The sequence below is a fragment of the Myotis myotis genome, unplaced genomic scaffold (genome assembly GCF_014108235.1).
Source record: "Myotis myotis isolate mMyoMyo1 unplaced genomic scaffold, mMyoMyo1.p scaffold_m19_p_20, whole genome shotgun sequence".
Taxonomy (NCBI): Eukaryota; Metazoa; Chordata; class Mammalia; order Chiroptera; family Vespertilionidae; genus Myotis; species Myotis myotis.
Window position 1 is genome coordinate 25182754 of NW_023416325.1, and position 20271 is coordinate 25203024.

General features: G+C 51.1%; 1 protein-coding gene and 1 pseudogene across 2 annotated transcripts in view; both read right to left on the reverse strand.

Annotated features, from left to right (window-relative positions):
* Positions 1 to 20271, reverse strand: part of GRIK4 (glutamate ionotropic receptor kainate type subunit 4) — a 241974-nt gene that overhangs the window by 137312 nt on the left and 84391 nt on the right. The gene's annotated exons all lie outside the window — the stretch shown is intronic.
* LOC118678558 lies at positions 2197 to 11372 on the reverse strand (annotated as a pseudogene).

The window sequence follows — 20271 nt, forward strand, 5'->3', positions numbered from 1 at the left end:
GTCTATCTCTTAACTGTATATCCTGGCCTTTCAACTCAGTTCCGTTTCTGGACCAACTCTTTCCTTGGTCTCTGAGCCTGGGCTAAAGGCCCTGTCCATGAGGCACTGTTTTCTGCCCTAATTTCCATCCTTACCTGTAAGCATCACATGGTAACTGTCCATTTACTAAGAGGATGGGAAATATAGCATCCTGAGTGCCTAATACAGAGCCTAGCGTAAGCTAAGTATGAGCTCAGCAAATACTGATTAAATGAATGAATAGAAGTGAGTGATAGCACACTATTCACAATATTTATTATCCCTACAAAGAGCAAAAAGAAAGAAAAAGAGAGGAAGAAAGAATCTGTAACATGGAGCCTTCTTAAAAATGGAAGAGGGTGAGGACAGAACTAGTGGTGGGCGTTTGCTTAGCTTTAATTTGGATTGATTAGGTTTAATAATGTTAAGTGGCACAACCTTGTAAAAGTGACACTACTCTTGCCCTAGCTGGTTTGGCTTGGTGGATAGAGCGTTGGCCTGCGGACTGAAAGGTTCTGGGTTCGATTCTGGTCAGGGCACATGCCTGGATTGTGGGCTTGATCCCCTGTAGGGGGTGTGCAGGAGGCAGCTGATCAATGATTCTCTCTCATCATTGATGTTTCTATGTCTCTCTCTTCCTCTCTGAAATCAATAAAAATATATTTTTTAGAGAAAGTGACACTACTCTTGTATTTATCTCTAACGGGCCTCTGGCTGGACTTTGGATTTGGTTGGGGTCAAAGCCAGTTTGTTCTAAGTTGAATTTATTCTTATGCTGAGTCCTGCCTGTCTGTTGGAACCCTAGGGGGCAGCATGCTATTTTGTATCCCAACTAACAATTAAGAGCAGGCTATGGGGGAGAGTTTCAATATTTTGTGTGGCAAGATAACCCACAGTCATTTTGCCTTTGCACTTTGGATGCTGAAATCTTCCTGGGTAACAGCCACATCTAGAGACATCCGAGTGTTTTATTTTATTGGAATTATTGCCAATGTCTATAAAATGCCTCCTTCTATAGGATGTTTATGACCCACATTGACCTTTGTCTGCAAAACACATATTTTGAATAATATTTGGGGAAAAAGTTAATTTTTTTTCAAAATAATAAAAAAGAAAGGAAGAAAGGGAAGGAAGGAAGGAAGGAAGGAAGGAAGGAAGGAAGGAAGGAAGGGAGGGAGGGAGGGAGGGAGGGAGGGAGGGAGGGAGGGAGGGAGGGAGGAAGGAAGGAAAGAAAGAAGGAAGGAAGGAAAGAAGAAAGGAAGGAAGGAAGGGTTATAGCCCAATCAGCCATGGGATGATGGGATCATGTAGGTGAATCACTTGGCTGTCTGAGTTCCTAGGTAGACAGATCTTCATGGCTGCCTGATCAGCAGACCCAGAGAGACTTGAGAAGAGCCAGGGACTGGGAAGGAGCTGCATAGCTCAATGAAAAGACGTTTTGGCAGAAGAGAAACTTCTAGGTTCAACTCCCTGCCCTACTAGTTTTAGCTATGGAGCAAATCTGGACCAGCTAGTCTCTCTTAGCCTGAGTTTCTTCGCCTATAAGATGGGTATGGCATGATGATTACAGCACTGCTGAAGCCCTGCTATCTCCCAGGGTTTTGTGAGAAATTGTGTGTGTGAGTGAATGGCAAAGTGAACCCAAGCACTGTTTAATGTTGCTATGATCTCTGCCCTCTCTCTTCCAGCTCCAAATCAATCCCCACCACATGCTTGCTTTGGCCTGAAATTATCTATCTGCTCCATAGACAGAGTCTTAGTGCATAAAATGCAAAATTAAGCATAAAATAGCAAAATGTATATTCAGTGTGAGAAACAAAATCCTGAAATTCATTTTTATAATTTATTTTTAATTAATTCATATTTTTTTCTTCTTCAAAATTTTACTTTTCTAACTTCAGGTCAAATGCCCACAGCTGTTTTCTGGTCAATTTGTACCTTGCTTGGCTTCCCCAAACAGCAGTGCCCAAAGATCTGCGGGGCAGGGAGAAGAGGCCATACTAAAAAACACTGCATCTACTCATCGCACGAGGCAGCAGAGCTGGGCATCTGTCCAACAAAACGAGCTTTCACAGCACCAGACAGGCAGGCAAGCCAACCAAGCTGTAGACCTCTTCCCACTTGTCCAAATCAGACCAGAGAGTACCTACTTCACACAGATATGAAAGGTCTCGCCATTCATCTCTTCTTTTTCTGTTGCCGCTACATTTTCCTTCTTTTAATTATCATCTCATGTAGCTTCTCACGTCCTTCCTTTAGTCCACCTCCTATGATTGCACAGGTGGGCTGCAAATGCTAGGGAGTTGACAGCTCAGTTCCCCCACTGCGAACAATTTACCAGTTTCTGAGAGAGACAATGAGTTCCTCAGGTCTTGTTTGTTAGCAACTATAAGTACAGCGACTCCTTGGTTTTCTGAGATCCTAGTTATTTCATGAAGTTCAGTTTTCGCTTCTTCCATCCTTTCAACATCAACAGAGTCCACAACAAACACGATGCCGTCTGTGCCTCTGGGGTATGACTTGCACAGTGGTCTTAATTTCTCCTGACCACCTACATCCCAGAAGTGAAAAGTGACTGTTTCCGAATTTCCCAAGGTTGCCTTAATTTTTTCGGTGTTCAGTCCTTCGGTAGGTGCGGTATCTACAAATTCATTGAACTACAGCCTGTATAGGACAGCTGTTTTTCCAGCACAGTCCAAACCCAGAATAACAATGTGATAGGCTGGACAGGATAGAAGTTTGGTCTGACAGTCCATTCCCCACTTCCAGTTGAAATAAGTGTTCCAAACTGAAATGCGTTCTTCTTGATGCTTTACTTCTCCTCCCAGGGGACCCAGCTACAAGACTGCTGACAAACCGCCTGCGTCTCGACCAATCGCCAGTGGGACTGGCCAGTCAAATCCTTGGTGTTTTGTTTTGTTTTTTACATGCATAGAGCAAGGGACTGGGAGAGAATCTGCCATTAAAAGAAAGAGCACATCTTCAGAAAAGATGGCCAGAGCCAGAGCTGCTTTGGTTGATGTCCCACGTTTGCTGAGGGCTGGTCACACTACCTTTCACCTGCGGCCGTTGAGGGCATATACCAGGGGTGGGCAAACTTTTTGACTCGAGGGCCACAGTGGGTTCTTAAACTGGACCGGAGGGCCGAACAAAAGCATGGATGGAGTGTTTGTGTGAACTAATATAAATTCAAAGTAAACATCATTACATAAAAGGGTATGGTCTTTTTTTGTTTAGTTTTATTCATTTCAAACGGGCTGGATCTGGCCCGCGGGCCGTAGTTTGCCAATGCTGGCATATACCCTCCACTGTCACCAGGTGGCTCTGCCACAGAACCTGGAAAGAGCTGTTGTTTATTTTTATTAATTTTAGAGAGAAAGAAAGAAGGGGAGGGGAGGGAGAGAGAGAGAGGGAGGAGAAGGAGGAGGAGGAGGAGGAGGAGGAGGAGGAGGAGGAGGAGGAGGAGGAGGAAAGGGAAGAGGAAGGGGAAGATGAGAAGGAGGAGAACATCAACTTGTCATTCCATGTATTTATGCATTCATTGGTTGATTCTTGTATGTGCCCTGACTGGGGATTAAACCCACAACCTTGATGTATCAGGATGACACTCCAACCAACTGAACTGCCTGGCAGGGTCTGTGTTTGTTTTGATAGTCACGCCTCCACTATTGCGTGGGGGGCTGTCACCCTGGTGAGTGTTTCCATGACTACTGACTGACTGCAGACACTCCTTGGGCCCAGACACAAAGCGGGAGCCCAGCCCTTAGGATGCCCCTACTAAATGCATGGGTTTGATGTTGCCTGGAAGTGAGGGGAGATTACTCAGCCAGTTTCCCAAAATGAATTCTTTAGGTGGGACACGATTAAGCTGGGACGGTGTCGTGCTGGTTCCCAGGCAGGGAGTAGGGGAGAGCAGCCCAGGAGCTGTGGGTGGAGGCTTTATGCACCATGAAGTGTCACACAGACATTGTGATACGCCCTGTCCACAGTCCAGCCACTGCACTTCCGCAGCCTCTCCAAGTGCCAGGCGGGCACAGCGGACACCAAGGCTTACTCCCAGCCACCCCACCCCTGCACTGTGTGACAGCAGCAGGATTTAGCACCTCAACCCTGCTCCAGCAATGAGTTCTGATTACTCCAGTCAGAGGTCAGCTTATGTGTGTGGTTGTAGAGTTCATAGCTAAGCTTGGTTTTGACTTTTTTAAAAATTGGGGGGAAAATTAAAATAACATTTTGTGACACTTGAAAATTATATGAAATTATTAATAGCCATAAATAAAGTGCTATTGAAAAATGGCCATGCCCATGTGCTTATGTCTCAGCTGTGGCTGATTTTGTGCAACAAGGACTGTGTGGTGTGGACCACAAAGCCTAAAATATCCACTACGTGTCTCTTCACTGAAAATGTCTGGCAACTCCTACTCTCCATCAATCATAGTAACCCCATTTCCTCCCTGTGTTCTCCTTATAAGAACCCAGACTAAGCTGAGCAGAGCCTGTGGCCCCAAGTGACAATAATCGTCCAAGGTGGTTAGGAGCTGCAAATAGGCCCAAGAAGACTTGCACAGGGTGGACTCTGTCTGGTTCTCACTTCACTATTACACTTGAAAAAAATGTGGTACTGAAAGCCCATGACTGAGAGGGAACCACTCTCAGGATAGTGACGCTTGGGTAGAGGAGTGATGCATGGGTAAAGGAGTGATGAGGTGGGCTAACCTGGGTCCTGCAGCCATTGGCAAGACACCAAAACCAATCAGCCGTGATGCCACACACCTGAAGACTTCCGCCGTAAACACCAATTCGTTTCCTCTTCTTAAAAAAATATGTTTTTATTGATTTCAGAGAGGAAGAGAGAGGGAGATAGAAGCATGGATGATGAGAGAGAATCATTGATTGGCTGCCTCCTGCATGTCCCCTACTGAGGATAGAGCCTGCAACCCAGGCATGTGCCCTGACCGGGAATTGAATCAAGACCTCCTGATGCTCAACCACTTAGCCACACTGGCCAATTAGTTTTCTTATTGATTAAGCTGCTTTGGGTTTAGTTTTGTTACTTGCAGCCCAAAGGACCTCTTGAATCTGACCACTTGACCCAAAAGTTCTCCTCTCCCCATTCCTTGCCCAGCTGGTTCTACTCATCTTTCAAGCTTCATAGTGAGAAGTAATGTCCTAGGAAGGTCATCTGTGACCTCCTGGACTACACAGTGTCCCTGTGCTGGACACTATCCCTTTCCAGAGGGCCGGGGACTTGCCCTTTTGTGACACACATGGCATCGCTAGTGCTGTGTTATCCCTGCCTTCCTCACTGTCTTCCTGCTCCATCAGGTCAAGGCCATGTTTGTGTCCTCCACTGTATGCTACGTGCCTACAGCAATGCTTGGCAATTGGGTGCTAACTAAGTTGGAAAAACCCACAGCATTTCCCAGCTTGTTTTGTGGAACACCAGTGTCCCGTGAGATACTACTGGGTGAGACCCCAAGACGTCCTCACTTACCTACGCCTATTGTAGAGCCCATTTTCTTCTGCAGTGTTTCACTCCCATGTCCTCTATGGACTATACATCCGAAGTAGACTCAAGCGTTAGTCAGCATTCCAGGTCGATGTCTAATTAATTTCCCCCCAAACAAAGCTAAGTGGTTTTTACTACTGAACTTCTGAGACCTGTCATGGTGCTGGGCCATGCTGGGGTCCTCATTCTGTGTGGCTAAGAGGGAACTATAACATGTAGCATTTCCCAAACTTAGCTGACAATGGCACCGTTTTTTCTAAGTCAAGTATGTCTTACTGGATTCTATGGGTCTTGTGTGTTTCTTAAAGCGTGTGGAAGGCTGGTTTAGAGACTTTGGGAAAAGACAAAGGCAAAGGCAAAGCATTAAGAGTTCCTCAGTCATCTCCAGCATAAAACAGCCAGCTCGTGAAAGCGCTCCCGGAGCACAGATGCGAGGCACAGGGCCCGGGGTCCTCGGGAGGAGGAAAGTGAGGCAGAAAGCCAAAAGTGGGGGTGGCCCGAGGGGGGTCTCTCACCCGCTGTCTGAGGGGGCACAGACCGTGCTAACCAAGCCTAAAGGATGCCTGGGCAGATGGACCCAGAGGGGTCCCCTAGAGGCCAGAGCAGGCCCAGCTGGCATCTCAGCTCAGTCGTTACTTGGAGGCTGGGATCCAAACTCACCCCAGAAGCTCAGACGGATGGCTCTGGAGACAATTCCTCTGGCGAGGGGGCGCCACTTTCTGCGTGGTCCCCTCTTGGCTAAGATGTCCGTCCCCACACTGTCAGTGTCATAAACTGTGAGCATCTGCAAGGCTGTTATGAAGGTGCTGCCCAGGGAGTGCTTCGGGGAGGGCTTCAGACCTTGGGTTTCCTCCACGCTTTCTGGGCGCAGCCAGTGTGGGTGGGAGTAGAGGAGCCACCGCCAAATCCAGAGGCAAGAACTCCCGTGGAATCCACGTTCCCCCTTCAAACAGGCGAGGCTTGGTGCCGGCCCACGGGTGATGGCAGAGGGCTCTGTGCCCAGGAGGGAAACCAGGTGTGATGCAGCTCTCCTTTCTAGTGACCGTCTCATGTTGGAACCAAAAAATAAACTAAAAGGGAGAGAGCCGAGAGATTGGGTCTCGGTGCTTCCCCGAGTCCGGGAGCTCTTTTCTGTGTTACAGCTGCAGAGGTGGGCCTCCTCTGAGAAAGAGGGACCAGCCACTAATTCCCGAGGCCTTTCTGGGCCATGTACCACCCTTGGTATTTTCCACCCGTACATGGTTTTGTCTCCCGAGCCCCGGTGAGACCCGGAGAACTGCTATCCGTATTTCACAGAGAAGACCCGAGGCCTAAAGGAGAGGCCTGGCCCAAAGACACACCAGAGCGAAGGAAACCTGGGGGTTGACAAGAAGCTCATTATCTTTCCAATAGGCCCAGCACATTCCAGAAAGCCGCCAGGCAGGCGTGGTGGCGGCAAACAAACCCTCTCTGCCCGCCTCCATCCTGCCTCCCACAGGCTGCCCTTAGCACAGCTATTAGTCTCTCTGCAGGCCTGGGGCCTGATGGCCAGGGGCATGCCTTCCTGACGCTGTGGCTGTGCCACCCAGAGCCGAGACACTCGAGACACTCGTGGGCCATTGACATGACGCGTGAGCTCACTGGGTTCCCTCAGGACAGAATCCTGCCCCTCCTCCCAGAGCAGAAACATCAGCTCCACGAAAGGGTGTCATCAGGCAGGAAACCAGCTGAGCACAGCGGGGCTGCAGGCGCCGGTGCCATGGGAAGCAGAGTGGACAACGGGCTGAGTGATTCAGGTTGCATGGCCAGCAGAGAAGCTGCTGGGGCAACCCTACCTGGCCCCAGCCGCGGGTTCAGTGGGCCAGGATGCTCCCTGCTTCTTCAATAATAAGAATATCTGGGCGTCTCAAAGTCAGAATCTGAGCCAGGTGCCCACTGCAGACCAATGGGAAGTCTGAGAGGCACACGGGGTGCGACTATTGGGGTCCATTTGCATGAGGGCCTAAGGAGGCCCAGGAGAGGAAATTAGCTCTGAGAGAAAAAGGAGTGATGGTAAACATAGTTTAATAATTTAAGAATTGCAGGAAGAGAAATTATTTCAAGGTAGCATGACACCTCACACAGCCTTTTGAGACAAATCCTGGAGAGTGTGTGCTACAGACCAAGCAAAAGGGAGAGCGGTTTCCTTAGGACACTGGGCATACAAGCAGCCCACTGCCTTCCCTGTGCAGTGGAGGTGGCACAGGAGGCCTGGGCACTATTTTATCCACAGAGGACTTGGGGGTCAGGAGTCAGAGAGGTCAGGAACCACGGGACCCACAGAGGGCCTGAGAGCAGGTGGGGCCGGTGGTCCCGCCATTTTGCGGGAGGATGGGGTATGGCATACAGAGTCGGCATACGAATGTTTGAATTACACTTTCAACTAGTATTCGTCCGGCTGGTGTGGCCTGGAGAGCCCAGCGCACAAAAGCAATGCCAGGCCTGTTCTGGGTGGTCCCGGTGACAAGTGCTTTACCACCTGGCTCACGGCAAACGCTGAGTTTGCACTTGGTGCATCAGGTCAGGCCTGCCATCCAGTACCTGGAACAGGGTCTGTGATGCTGGAGGAGAAACACCTCTGTCCTAATTCCAATCCAAGCAATTAAGGATTGTCACTTGGACAAGCCACTCAACCTCCCCAAGGAACATTTTCCTCACCAAAAACAGGCAGCAATGGTTCATCACCCAGTCATCTCGGGGTTAAAGATGATTAGCTGACCTGGGCCCCACGCAGCTGAAGAAGCTTCTGTGCCAAGTGCCCTGCGGGAGGACAGGGCTGGAGGGGGGACGAGGCCCTGCCGCTTCTGTCCCCGTAGAAAGGAGAGTCACCAGGGGGCTCAGGGCCTTTGCTTTGAAGCATTGTACTTCCCCAAAGAGTTTTCACTGCTCATTTGCTTAGTAAACCCTGCTTATTTTTTAAATATATTTTTATTAATTTCAGAGAGGAAGGGAGAGGGAGAGAGAGATAGAAACATCACTGATGAGAGAGAATCAGTGATCGGCTGCCTCCTGCACTCCCCACACTGGGGATCGAGCCCGCAACCCAGGCATGTACCCTGACTGGGAATTGAACTGTGACCTCCTGGTTCCTGGATCGACACTCAGCCACTGAGCCACACCGGCCGGACAGTGAGCCCGTTTTAAATAGTAGCGTTAGCTCCTCTTCCCTGGGCTCTGGCCATCGGCTCAGCTCGTTGGCTGACTAATCCTTTTGGGTTTCCTCACTGCAAAGGTAGGCTCTCCCCTATTTGCTCCTCCATCTCCAGGGCAAAGCGCCCAGTAACTGTTTCAAATGAAAAGACTGTGAGCCTTTGCCCTGACCAATTTCCACTGACCTCAGCCCAGATTAATGCGATTTCCATGTAATCAGCACTGACAGCTTCTGAAATGCAGACATCTTGTTCCAAAAGAACACCATCAAGAGAGAAGACAACCCACACAATATGAACAAATATTTGCACATCATATACATGAGGGACTTGTTTCTAAAACACAGAAATAACTCTTACAACTTAATGGAAAGACAAATAGCCCAGTTAAAAACGGGCCAAAGATCTGAATAGATATTTTTCCAAAGAAACTATACAAATGGCCAATCGGCACATGAATACTCAACATCAGCAGCCATTAGGGAAACGCAAATCAAAACCACAGGAGATAGGCTGTGAAGAAATACACTCCTGGTGAATGTAAAATGGTCCCTTTGAAAAAACAGCCTGGCAATTCCTCAGAAAGGTAAACACAGATTTACCATGTGCCCCAGACGCCTCACTCCTAGGAATACAGCCAAGGGAAATAAAGCACGCAGCCACACGAAGTGCGTGCACTGACATTCCACACAGCTGAAAAGTGAAGAAAACCTCGATTCTCCATGAACTGACGAATGAATAAATGAGACGTGGCACATCCATACTGTGGAGTATTACTCGGCCACGAAAAGGGAGTGCTGGTCCTGCTACAATCATTAGCCTTGAGAACAGTGCTCCACGTGAGAGAAGAAGGCCCAGCAGACCACACATGGCATGATGCCACTCAAGGAAACCATCCCGAATGCGTAAGTCCACAGACACAGAAAGCAGGTCACTGGCTGTCAGAGGCCAGAGGGGAGAAGGGGGTTGAGGAGCTATAGTTACAAGTCAAGGATGCGCTTTTTGAGGTGATGAAAATGTTTTTAAAGTGATGGTGGTGACAGTTAGACAGCTCTGAATGTACTAAAATCCATTGAATGATATACTCTAAGTAGGTGAACTGTATGGTATGTGAAGCATATCTTAGCAAAGCTGGTGAAGATAAGTCAAAACCAACACACAAAAGAGCCAGATTCAGATGCCTGCATTTTTCTGACATCTAACTCTCAAGCTCCTGACTTTGGAAACAAGAGTCTGAGTTCACCTTATCTGTCGAATCCCCTACCACACTGAAAACAGACCTGAGTGTGGAGTGACTACTCAATAAATACTTGCTGAACTGCAAATGATGAAGAGGCAAAAATGAAAACAGGCCACGTGGCCTCTGGCTGAAATGCAGTGTCGCCAGCTAATACTGTCGCAGCCTTTGGGGGAACTGCTCACCCATTTGATTCCTGTCTGACTACAACTGTTAGGGCCCCTGGCTGCAGGGGAACCTGAGGCCCAGGAAGCCCAGTGGCCTGCCTGCGGCTGCAGTTGAAACTGACCGCGGTACAAGTAGTTAGTGTGGCTTGGCTTAGGGAAGGGGGTCCTGAAAACTGGCATCTAATGAACAGCCACGTCCTAGAGCTCACTGTGCATCCTCTCCCGGACTCGTTTTCTTTGCTTTAAAATGGAATAACTCTGCACATGGTCCCTCCCAGTGCTTCCTGTGCAGACAGGATGAGCTAATGGCCTTTAAACCGTGCAGGGCTCTTCCTCCTTCCCTCTGGATGCACTGCACCCAGCTCACGTGGACAGGGGCGCCCCGCCATGGCCCGCCTCTCTTCCCCGACCTGGCTGGTGGGGAAGATGTGGAGCACTGAAAAGCAACGTGAAACAAAAGAACCCTCAGGAGTGAGTCTGCTTTCCGTCCCCACCTCACTGACCGCCCAGGGCCTGTCAACACAGACTACTCTTTCCTCGGCTTCCAGAGGGTCCCGCAGCCTGGGCCCCCTGCCCCCAGCATCTCCTCCTCACCCTCCTTTGCTGGCTCCTCTCATCTCTTTGGTCCCTTCGTCTTGGGGCGCCCAGAACATTGACTGTGGTCCTCTTTCTCTATCTACCCCGGCCCAGCCTCCTGTTTCACATGTGACCCACATGCTGATGACCTCCAGCCTCCATCTCCAGTAGAACCGAGTCGCTTGAACTCCAGACTTACTTCCCACTTCCCACTGCTCCTGGCATCTCCGAGAGAATGTGCAGGGCTGCACTAGCCCCATCTCCTCGCCTGTCACAGCGAGTGCCAGCCCCAACCTTGCAAGCCAAACCCTTGTAGTCACGCTTGACTCTCAAACCTCAGGTCTAAACCAACAGGAATTTCTCTTGGCTTTACCTTCAAAGTCTACCCAGAATATCACCACTTTGGGCTTCCTCAGCGGCCACAGCTGGTGCCAGCCCCTCAATCCCCCTGGGTAACCAACAACCTCTGAAACGGGTCTTCCCACCCCCTCACTGTCCCCACAGCCTATCCTCATGACAGCAGAGCAGTCCCTTCAACATCCAAGTCTGACCACGACCCGCCTCACTCAGACCTTCCGGTTTAACCTAAAGAGCCTAAAGAACTCCGGTTTAACCCAGAGGCTTGACTCTTACACCCACGCTCAGACCTCACCTCTGCTTCTCCACCTTCGCTTACAGTGGACCAGCTGTAAAGCCATCGCTTGTGTCCTGAACCCGCAGGCCCGTGAGGAGTTCCCCAGCCACCTCTTTCCTTTGACCTTTCCTACCCCTTTCCCTGCTTCATTTTTCTCCTTACTACTCATCCCTGGCCACACACACACACACACACACACACACACATACACATACACGGTTATTGTTCATATTCTTCATGAGGCAAGGATTCTGGTTTGTTTTAGTTCACACTTTATGTCCAGGGCCCAGAACAGGGCCTTGTCCACAGCAGGCACCAGACACATTTGTTCAGTGAATGAATTTATGAACCAAGGTGGAAGCCTGGTATAGACACCACCCTTGAGGGGGCTGTGAAGGCTACAGTGGGGAGCAGTGGCCAGGGGTCCCCAGTGCTCCAGGGCAGCTCCTGGAGGAGGCGGTTTGACTTCGACTCTGCAGGAGAGGATGGGGCAGCAGGCAGTGCCTTGCCTCCTGTGGTCCCAGGCCATGGTTACGGTGTGGTCTAAGCAGCTGCTTTTGCTGGCATTGGGTGGCAATGAGGAATATAGCATGTGAGATACAGTGGGTGCTGGCAGCTGCCCATGAGGCAGCAGATGCAATAGGAAGTCTTTGCAGAGCTGGGTAGGGTTCTCCCCATGTATTAGAGCCAGGTCTGGGGCCAGCCTCGCTGGGCAGATGGGCACCAATAGCCCCCTTGCCCTGACTACAACCACGCATTGGCAACATCCAGAACTGTATGGGCTGAGGATGGGGCTTCTGAGAGCTGTGTCCTCCTGACCCAGGACACTGGAGCTGAGCCAGCCTCGGGCTCCTCAGAGCAGCAGGAGGTCCGGCAAAGGGTGCAGGCAGGTGATAAGCAGGGAAGGCTGCTGAGCTGGCAGCACAGAGACCTGCAGAGAAGGGGGAGCGCAGGCCACACACTGTGATGGAGGCAAACTGCTCTCCAAGGTGAAGTGCAGAACAGAGGGGAAGCATGAGGCTGTTGTGAACATACCAGGAGGTGGGTGTCCAGAGCAAAGGCAGCAGGAGGGGAAAGGCTGCCTGGCACAGAGCTCTTGTGAACATCAGCTCGTTCATGCCCCAGCCAGCCTGAGGCAGCCGCAATCACGCGCAACTTACAGACGAAAGCCCTGGGTTCAAATAAGCCAATGCCTTTGCCGAGGCCACAGCCAGCCCAGCAGATTGAGAGCCACGTTTCTCTAACTCCAAACCTATGATTCTTCACAGGAACCTAGGAGGCCTTCTGGAAACTTGGGGGACATTTTTACCTGCACATATACTAATGCCCAGGCATTTATGGATTGAAATATATTTTATTATGCTATTAGAGGCCTGGTGCACAAAATTCATGCATGGGGGTGGTGTCCCTTAGCCCGGCCTGCACCCTCTCCAATCTGGGACCCCTTGGGGAATGTCTGACTGCTGGAAATGCTGGCTTCTAACTGCTCACCTGCCTGCCTGCCTGAATGCCCCCTAACCACTCCCCTGCTGGCCTGATCACCCCCAACTGCTCTCCCCTGCCAGCCCAATGGCCCCCAACTGCCCTCTCCTGCCGGCCTGATGGCCCCCAACTTCCCTCCCTTGCTGGCCTGATTGCCCCTAACTGCTTGCTCCCCCTCACCAGCCTGATCTAGCCCCTAACTGCTTACTTCCCCGCTGGCCTGATTGCCCCTAACTGCTTACTTCCCCGCTGGCCTGATTGCCCCTAACTGCTTGCTCCCCTGCCGGCCTGACTGCCCCGAACTGCCTCTGTCTCAGCCCCCACCACCATGGCTTTGTCCGGAAGGAAGTTGGACATCCGGAAGATGTCAGGCAGACCCAGTCTAATTAGCATATTACCCTTTTATTAGTGTAGATTTTATTTTAATTTATCCTAGATGTTACATTTAGGACATTGTGTGTTTCTAAGTCATGTGTGCAGAAAGGTTATAGTACCTCTGAATTTCATTTTAGGATAGAAAAGTGGGCTTTTTCAAGATACTTGTTATAAGATGGGTTGGACTGAGTTGAGAAAACCCCACCACACAAGACCAGAAAGGGCGAGAGCTGTCACACTTGTTCTGGCCAAACCTCCTGGACCCTTCCTCTGGAGGCTGAGAGCCAATAGGGGCCTAGAGCGGGGGCTGTGTGTTCTGGGGCTGGAGTATGGACGGACGCAGGGAGGGGGCGAGGCAGGGCAGGCTCTGGCTGTCATCACCACTGCTGGCCTTTCTGAGGTCTGTCCCTGACCTGACAGCCCCACCCCACGCACCACCCAATGTGAACGACACCATGGAGCGTGGGGCCTGCTGCCGGATCGTGTGCTGATGGCTCCACAGAGCCCTTCTGCATGAGGAAGTGTGCCACGTGTGCTTTGGGGTCCTTTCCTGGTTCACTGGGAGCCTCGGGGGCCCACCCTCCTGCAGCTGACGGGGCCCATAGGAGCAGACGTGTGCAGAGGCCCCCAGTGAGCCAGTGCGTGCATGCTGTGCAGTCAGCATCTAGGATTTGGAGTTAGCGGGGACTGTAGGTTGTCCCTACATTTCTGTCTAGAACTATTTTGCTCAAAACTTGGCTCAGACGTCACCTCCCCTGGGAAGCCTTCCCTGACTCCTGGCCGCTCCCCTGTTCATACTGCCCTCTGTGCTAGAGAACTCTGCACACTGGCTTCCGATCCTTACACAGCCCTCTCCTTTGTTAGACCCTGAACACCTAGACAGAGGGGGAGCCTCACACACTGTCCCAGACACACACAGGACAGACTGGCCTTCCTTAGCTCCAAGGCCAATCCCGCTCCACCACCCACCAGCTCTGTGGCCTTCGGTAAGTCCCACCTCCTTCCTGGGCCTCAGTTTCCTCATCTGTAAACTGAGTGCACGGGATCTGACTCAGGATACTTTCTGGCCTGATGCTCAGGATGGAGCTGGGGTGGCCCGACCCTCCCTGCACAATGAGTGGGACCCCGGACTCCAGGTGGGTGGTGAGCAGTCGCTGTGGTTGCCACGGTGACATTCAGCACGATGTCCTCACAGGCACCTCTCGCTGGGGTCCCAGGCCAGGCAGCTTTCAGCATCTATGGCAGTGGTTCTCAACCTTGGCTGCACATTAGAATCACCTGGGAATCTTTTTAAAATCCTGATTTCTGGGCCTCATCCTCCAGAAATTCTGTTTCTTTGTTATGGGGTGGGGCCACAACATTAGTAACAAAGAAACAGCATTTCTGGAGGATGAGGCCCAGAAATCAGGATTTTAAAAAGATTCCCAGGTGATTCTAATGTGCAGCCCAGGTTGAGAACCACTGATCCATGGGCTGCTTTCTCCTGAACAGCCAGCTGGGTCTTGTTAGCTCTATCGTCATCTGTCATCTATGAGGAGGCCCAGGGCCGCTGCCCCATCTGACAGAAGCAGGCAACCTAGATACCGCTGCAGACCAGGGTAGGGCCTGTTATGGGGAAGGGCTCCAGGAAGAGCCCCGAGGCAGGTCCCTTTGGGGAGAGTCCGGGCCTGGGGAGGCCTGTGCGGGCTCTGCTCCTGCCAGGCCCAGGGACAGGGCTCTGGTGCATGGGGTCAGGCCCATTTCGTGTTATTACCTCAAAATGCTTCTTCACAGGTGCACACAGCCAGGGAGTGAGTGGTCTGTGGGCGCTGCACCTGCCAACCCAGCCAGCGAGACTGCCCTGCTGCTGACACTGTGTTTCACCCCGGTCACTGGGCACCGCCCGCTGCTTCCGCTCCAGACAGGGCCTCAGCCATGCCCTCAGAGGCAGGGCAGCTCTGCCAGCTGCTGTGCCCGCCCTGGTGGCTCCCAGGCCTGGCAGGCAGTGGGCAGGCCAGACCCCACAGGCTGACCTTCCTTCCTCTTCTGCATAATAACATGTCTGACGGGCATGGCCTCCGGTGCACCTGGTGCTGAGCAGCTTATGTCTCAATAGGGCCAAAGAGACCTCCCCGTCTCTGTGTAGTCAGCATGCGTGTTTCTCGCGGGGCTGGAGAAACACATGTTTTGGAAACAATCCAAATCTTCTCTGGTGAGACACAGAAGGCCCTTCATGGCAGATATGGTAGCCACACTGCCCAAGGTCGGGCCAGGCCTCATGGGAGGGAAGGCTGACGCCCTGATAGGCAGGAAGCCCGGTGTCCTGGGGAGCGGAAGACCCCTGGCCCGTTACAGACCCTCTGGGCTGGATCACAACTGGCAGCTCACACTAGGAACACAGTGCAGCACCCACCTTTGTGGGCACAGCCCGGCTCGAGTGGGAGAACGTCCCCCTTCTTACCCCCACCCCACCTCCTGGGCCTGGAAGAGCAAAGACGAGGCCTAGAGCACCCTTAGCCAGGGGTCCCCGGCCTCCTCCTTGGGGACTGGGGCCTTTGGAAGGGGTGAGAAGCATAACTGACTGCAGGTGAGGCTCAGGACTCTGTGTACCTCCTAAATCAGTGATGGCGAACCTTTTGAGCTCAGTGTGTCAGCATTTTGAAAAACCCTAACTTAACTCTGGTGCCGTGTCACATATAGAAATTTTTTTATATTTGCAACCATAGTAAAACAAAGATTGATATGTTTGATATTTATTTTATATATTTAAATGCCATTTAACAAAGAAAAATCAACCAAAAAAAATGAGTTCACGTGTCACCTCTGACACGGGTGTCATAGGTTCGCCATCACTGTCCTAAATGCTCAGGAGAGGAGAAGGAAGTAGTTGCTGTGCTGCAGCCCGAGGGGGTGCGCGGGGAGCGGGAGCTGTAGGAGGGGGCGGGGACGGCGGGGCACCAGGCTTCATGGCCCTAGTGCTTTTCTTTCTCTCTCCATCTTTCCTTTTTTAAGGGAAACACCCTAAAGGGCTTAGATTTAATTAGGCCGCGGAAGACATGATCCTGGGTCTGTGAGGCGGGGGCGGGTTCCGGGCGCCTTTCTCCCCAGTCCTGTTAGTCCTACTGCAGCCTCGGGGAGGCCGAAGGCACCGTCTGACCCCTGTGCCCACATAGCCAGGGGTCAGGCTCGAGGAGGCCCGTGTGGGATGGAAGGGACCTCAAAACCCCACACACTCTGGTTCTCAAACTGTGGCTCAGCTCCCACCTGTTGGGATCCTGTAGTGATTTTATTTGAACAAAAGATTTAACCACTAACAGGAAGTTTGGCGACCACTGACCTATTCTGATCATCTCACTTTAAGACGAGACCTCCGGGACTCTCGGGGGAGAAAAGTTTGTCTGAGCTCAAACCGCAGACCAAGGACCAAGCTAGGACTTGAGCCAAGTCCTATCTTGATGTTGAGTCCACTGTTCTGGTCCCTAACGCCCCCCAATTACTTGATCTGCCGCTAACAGTGTCCTCCCAACAGACCTCCCCCTGCGTCAGACCTGCAGAGGCATCACAGTGTCTCCCGCCCCCACGGCCCTGCTGGACGGCCACCGGTGGGCGCCCACCAGTCACCCAGTCACCCAGCGCAGCCCTAGGACTTTCACAGGAGAGAGGAAGTCGGCTGAAAGGGGGAGGTGCCAGCACGCCTGTCTCCGGTGTGCGCTTATGGGGTGCTGAGGACGCTAGGGGCCGCCTCCTGACGCAGCCACAGCAGTCGCCGCGCGGGACATGGAGACACCTTACTTTCTCCTTCATAGCCACCGCCTGTCCTTTCCCATCAGTGACCACATCCTAAGTTGACCTCCAAAATGACGTTTTTCTCCATTTTCCTTCCTCTACCTTCTCTCTCAGAGGCCCAGGCCTCCTCACTCTCCTATGTTAGCTGTCTTCCGTGTCTACCTTAGTAGAGCCAGCACTCCCCAAGGACTGGACACATACCAGTGCTCAGTAGATAGTCACTGAAAGGATGAATGGCCCGACCGGCTTGGCCCAGTGGTTGAGCGTTGACCTATAACCCAGGGGGTCATGGTTCGATTCCTGGTCAGAGCACATGCCCGGGTTGCAGGCTCAATCCCCAGTGTAGGGCATGTGGGAGGCAACCGGTCAATGATTCTCTCTCATCATTGATGTTCCTATCTCTCTCCCTATCCCTTCCTTTCTGAAATCAATAAAAATAATTTTTTTAAAGAAAGGATGAGTGAATAAACGGATGGATGGATGGACCGAAAGACTACTGCAACAGTCTCTGAATTGACCTCTCTTTTTAAAGTTTGATCCTTTTTAATAGGCCCTCCATCTTACCACTAAGATGACTTAACTAAAATGCAAATTACCAAGGCACTCTCCTTACTTAAACCCCCTTGAAACTCCCAAACAATGCTCAAGCTCCCTCGTCTGGCCCAGGGTCTCCATGGTGGGGCTAGGTCCACTCCAGCCTCGCCTCCTGCACTCCCTCTCCGCCCCACGCGGCCTTCCCCATCATGAGGCCCACTTCCCTCTTCTTGTAAACCCGCTCAGGGGACAGCAGCCTGGAGAGCCTTCCTGCCTCTGCCCGTTCCCAACTGGCTGGCACCTGGCTGCTGGGTCTGGAGTCACATCTCCATCCTGCAGGTGCCACCCGAGTAGCACAATCTGTGTCGTTATTCTGTCCACTCCTTGAAACCAAGTCCCACACCTTCTCATCTCTGCCCCCCACACCAGGACCAGGCCCAGCACAGCAGCTGAGGTGGGTATTCAGATCAGCAAAGGTGTCCCCAGGGGCTCATGCTGAGAAGCAAAGCCTCGGCAGAGATCTCCCCACGGAGCGTGCTCAGCAGAGCGGGGGGCCAGCTTGTCTCGGCCTCCCACTGGGAACTCAGCTGTAGGAGAGCCAGGCCTCTCCATGGCCACTTTCCTATGGGGGGTGGGGCAGGGAGTGGGCAGGAAAGGGGAGCCCTCCCATCCCCTAAGTGACAGAGTGCCCGTCACCCGGGCACCACTGAATCCTGACCAGTGTCCCACGCGGGACCATCACGTCCTCTCTCTGGTGCTGGCTGGCCTCCGAGAGGGGGGCCCAGGGCTCACCCACAGAGGGACATGCTCAGCCCAACCCAGTGCACGCATGTCATGGGCACTCTCACCCTCACAGCATGTGTCACGGGGCACTCTCACCCTCAAATATTTCTGAATATTTATTATATATCCTGATACTTGACTAAATTCAATGATCAGTTCTAGTAGTTTTGGGTGGAATGCTTAGGGTTCTCAATATACAGTATCGTGCCATCTGGAAAAAAAAATCAGTTTTACTTCTTTTCTAATGAGGATGATTTTTATTTCCTCTTGTTATTGCATGGCTAGGATTTCCAGGACTATCTGAACTAATAAAAGACAAACATGCAAATTGACCGTACCTTCGCTATGCCTTAAGCCAAGCCCACCAGCCAATCAGAGTGACTATATGCAAATTAACCCAACCAAGATGGCGGCCAGCAGCCACTGAGCTGGAGCAAGCAGGAGGCTTGCTTGCCCCAATGATGGAGGAAGCCAAGCTGCCTCGGTGGCTCTGAGCTCCACTCAAAGCAACAAAGTTTCAATTATAGAAGGTAAATAAATCCCAGAATTAAAAAAAATGAAAAAAAGGAGAGGCTGGGAGCTTCAGTCGCCGGCCAGCCTGAAAACGGCCCTCAGCCCCTCACCCAGACTGGCCAGGCACACCAGTGGGGACCCCCACCCTGATCCGGGACACCCTTCAGGGCAAACCAGCCAGCCCCCATCCATGCACCAGGCCTCTATCCCATCTAATAAAAAGGATAATATGCAAATTGACCCTAACAGCAGAACAACTGGGAATGACTGGTCACTATGACACACACTGACCACCAGGGGGCAGATGCTCAATGCAGGAGCTGTCCCCTGGTGGTCAGTGCGCTCCCACAGGGGGAGCTCTGCTCAGCCACAAGCCAGGCTGACGGCTGCCAGCACAGCAGTGGTGGCGGGAGCCTCTCCCACCTCCTCAGCAGCACTAAGGATGTCAGACTGCAGCTTAGGCCTTCTCCCCGCTGGCAAGTGGACATCCCCCGAGGGCTGCAGGGCTGCCAGAGGGATGTCTGACTGCCAGCTTGGGCCCAATCCCCCAGGGAGCAGGCCTAAGCCAGCAGGTGGACATCCTCTGAGGGGTCCCAGACTGCAAGAGGGCATAGGCCGGGCTGAGGGACTCCCCCAGAGTGCACAAATTTTTCTGCACCAGGCCTCTAATGTTAAATAAGAGTGGAGAAAGCAGACATTCCTGTATCCTTCCTGATCTTAAAGGAACCACTTTTATTTTTTGCCTATTGAGTTGTGGGTTTGTTGATGTTGGCTATGAGTTTGTCATATACGACCTTTATTATGTTGAGGTATATTCCCTCTATTCCCACTTTGTTGAGAGTTTTTATCAGAAATGGATACTGGATTTGGTCAAATAATTTTTCTGCATGTATTGACATAAGTTTTATTCTTCCTATTATTTATGTGGTCTATCTCAATTAAGTTTTGAATAGTGTACCAACATTGCATTCCAGGAATAAATCCCATTTGATCATGGTGTATAATTTCTTTAATGTACTGCTGCATGCATTTTGATAATATTTTGTTGAGGACTTTTGCATCTATGTACATCAAGGATATTGACTATAATTTCCTTTCTTTGTAGTGTCTTTTTCTGGTTTTAGAATTAGGGTAATACTGGCCTTGGAAAATGAGCTGAGAGTCTTCCCTTCTCTTGAACTTTTTGGAGTAGAGTGAGGAGTTTAGGTGTTAGTTCTTCTTTGAATGTTTGGTAAAACTCACCTGTGAAGCTATCTGGTCCAGGACTTTTGCTTGTTGGAAATTTTTTTATTTCAGCTTCAATTCCATACATTGTAATTGTTCCATTCAGATTTTCTGATTTGTCTTGATTCAGTTTTGAAAGATTTGTATTTTTCTAGAAGTTTATTGATTTCCTCCAGATTGTCCAATTTGTTGACATATACAGGTTGTTCCAAAAAAATGTATACACACTTTAACAGCTGATAGCCCAATTTTGAAAATGAAATGTATTTTAATAAACAATGCATTTA